At 28.8% G+C, this 3,290-nt stretch overlaps 1 protein-coding gene across 1 annotated transcript in view; it reads right to left on the bottom strand.

Annotated features, from left to right (window-relative positions):
* The window catches only part of LOC108690810 (LIM domain only protein 3-like), a 102,202-nt gene extending 100,839 nt beyond the window's left edge, over positions 1 to 1,363 (bottom strand). Inside the window, exons 1-2 of the mRNA XM_018198309.1 lie at positions 1,328 to 1,363; positions 971 to 1,022 (exon numbers count right to left, since the gene is read on the bottom strand). The gene's annotated coding sequence lies outside the window, so the exon portion shown is untranslated. The remainder of the gene's footprint in view (positions 1 to 970; positions 1,023 to 1,327) is intronic.
* Between the last annotated feature and the right edge of the window lie 1,927 nt (positions 1,364 to 3,290).

Raw genomic sequence — 3,290 nt, 5'->3', positions numbered from 1 at the left:
TGCTCATTTTTGTTTCATTTCATTTATATTTGTTATTTATTTCGTTATATTATTTCATTCTTTTATTTTAAATGAATATGTACATACAATATATATAATAATATATATGTAATATATATACATATAATAATAACCATATGTAAATTTGGTAAATAAATGTATAAACACTGAAAAAAAAGATTTTGTTAATTTAACAAGCCATCAGTATGTTTAATAAGTAACCTGTAAATATGTGACAACAAAATTGATTTGTTAATTGCTACTAATCTGCTATACCAACTAAATTTATTAGTAACAAAAGCAAACGATATAGAATCTAACCTATCTTTTGGATAGACTTTAGACTCATTTACATAGAAATCCTAGATGATCGTGGAATCTTAAGTCGTAGGAAACTGATCAATCATAGTCAAATATAGAGAATACTTGACTATAGAATCCGTCAATTTCTTACGATTTGAGATCTTGCAATCGCATCTAAAACTTCTATATATATATTTATGTTTCTTATTTGCAAGTAATACTATTGATTATTTGTTACATTGACGAATGAGAAATAATTAATTTGCAATAGTAATTAATTAATTTTTTTTAACAAATATCACATTTGTTTTCTCTTGATTTATTCCTATAACAAAATCATTTCTCTCAGTGGAGTCTATTCATAAAAACATACTCGTATAATATATCAAACAACATCCAAGTGATAAATCAATTTGAATATACTTTATGATATTATTCCAAGGATTAAATAATAAATATATTATAAATAGGTCATAATCTATTCTAGCCTATCCATTTTAAAGCAATAGATCTATAAAATGTAATATAGATCTATAAAATATAATATAGATAATAATTTATTATATTTAGGTATACATTATTGTATTCAGAAATATTTCTTATATATAGAATAATTGTTGTGAATAAATCCCTAATTTCAATAGAAAAATTTCCTCGCATGACTCACCGATTGATGCGCAACAGCTGAGTTATATCTGCAATTACGCACTACAACAATTCTGTAACAAACAAAAAAATCAAATTAAAATAGAACAAAAAACAATTATTATTACAAGAAAAAAATTATTAAACCTATGTACAAATTTGTCGAAAGTAATGAAATAAAAAAAGAAATAAAAATAATCATGTAGTTTTTTAAAAACTAAAATTAAAAATAAGTCTTTAGGATTTCATAAATAAAAAATTTTCTTCGATTTTTATTTTTTGAATCATTGGAATAAATCAATGATCCAATTAAAAAGCAATATACTATCGTATAAAAATATGTAAATCATTATATATATATCAATTATTAGATTCTTACCATCAGGTTGTTCAGCCGATATTCAATGCCTCTTCTAGATCTCTTCCTTCTCTTCTCATTTGTTGATTGACTGTCAACTTCATTAGATTCCCTCGTTATTTTCTGAAATCATTTGAGCAATTCGATTAAAATCAAATATATGATATTTTTGTATATGTGTAATATATATAAAAATTAATTAAACTCATCGCTTCCTCTTAGATTATCTAGATTGTCCATAGAATTCCTTCGACGCGATACTCACGAAAACACAATACGATAATTACGGTCGCGCCACTTACTTTACACGGCTAGTTGCACAACATTCCCGAAGTTAAAACGCACAACTTTATCCGAAAAAAAATCACAAGCGATAACCGCATTATATACGCATTTAGGAGAAAATAACTAACTTCATTTAGGGTTCGTTCCGAGTTATGCGCACGAAGAGCATGATGTATCGTTTTATTCTTCTTTATTATTTATTTTATATTTCGTGAACAACAAGAACAAATAAATACGTATAAATTATACTTCATGCGTAATTCGGAACCCTTAATTAGATCAAAATTCTTCCGACAAGTGATTCTCCCGTTAGTATCTAACATAGAAAAAAGAATGATCATTGAGGAAAACGAGCTGAATGTACTTTGCTTCTTTCGGGACCCATGGGATCAATCCGCGAAGAAAAGTTAAGTGGCTGATCAAACGTCAAAGACCCCATTGCAGGGGGAAACGAATTCCGGATCTTCCAGACTACTCTCAATTGTCATTTTGGCAATGAATCAACGACAAATATCTTTTTCTTAAACTTTGCATAATCAAAATATGCAATTAAAAGTATTATTATAATTCATTAAGATAGATAAAAACTGATAAATATTTAATGAAAAAGCATGGAATAAAAGAAAAAAAGAAAAATTTCTTTCAAAATATCTATTGAATTTATTTCGCGGTTCGACTATAATACACGTGGTGTCGTCGTTGATTCAGTGAAAATAACAACTTCCAGAAACTATCAAGAAAATCAGAGTTTAATTCTGATCCTGCATGCAAAGGGAATCTCCAGCTTTCTATGGAATATCGAACATCTCGAATGGTTTCTGTAGAAACCGACGAGAAATACTTTTCACGATGAAAATTATTACAATTTCTCGCCGATAAATATGAACACATCCATTTGATGCGAAGGATAGCAATAAGACTCTTTCGCCGAAGTATCAAAAGCATTCGAAAATAAGAAAAAAAACGCAATTATATGTTAATTATTAGAATCGATATTTTGAATGGCACTTCCAAAATTAAAATTAAGAAAACGATAATTACAATATCGTGCGCAAATTAATTATCGTAATAAGTCTTTCACGCGAGATTTCGCATGGTACTTTCAAAAAACTGCGACGTGAAACGTTCGCTTATACGATCGGCGATTTGAAGTCACATAAGAGCCACATTGAACGACTCTTGACACGGCTGTGTTAAGATGGTTCTTTCCTGTTGGATTTTTACACTCTGAGAGTACTGTACCTTCACCTCCAACTCGTTCTCCAACTTGTCCGAGAAAACGGATAGTGTGCGTATACACTTTGCCATATAAGAGCCATTGAACGACGTAGCAATGCTGTGTTAACAGTGTAATGTACAGTTAGCTCTCTCTCGTCTTTAGGTCTTACACCATCAAGGTATTAGCTTATCCTATCTATACCAAGGTCATATCCTTTGGAGGATTATCGGCAAAAAGCCATGCAATAGCTTTATACTCTAAAAAATAAACATTTCTTTGTACTCACTATTAACTCATTAGTATATCTTGCCAACATGTTACTTAACAGTATGAAATATTTGATGTTATATAATAAATGTGAAATATTTTATTTATGTCCCGCTTAATTATTAGTAAACTTTCAATATATCCTAATCTGCGCAATTGACAAATTACATCTAAATAAACGAAAAATTTAAGACGCAATGTAAGATTATTCAA

Source organism: Atta colombica, unplaced genomic scaffold (genome assembly GCF_001594045.1).
Source record: "Atta colombica isolate Treedump-2 unplaced genomic scaffold, Acol1.0 scaffold365, whole genome shotgun sequence".
Classification (NCBI taxonomy): Eukaryota; Metazoa; Arthropoda; class Insecta; order Hymenoptera; family Formicidae; genus Atta; species Atta colombica.
The sequence above is the reverse complement of the archived record's forward strand: the minus strand, read 5'-3'. Positions and strand labels throughout refer to the sequence as shown.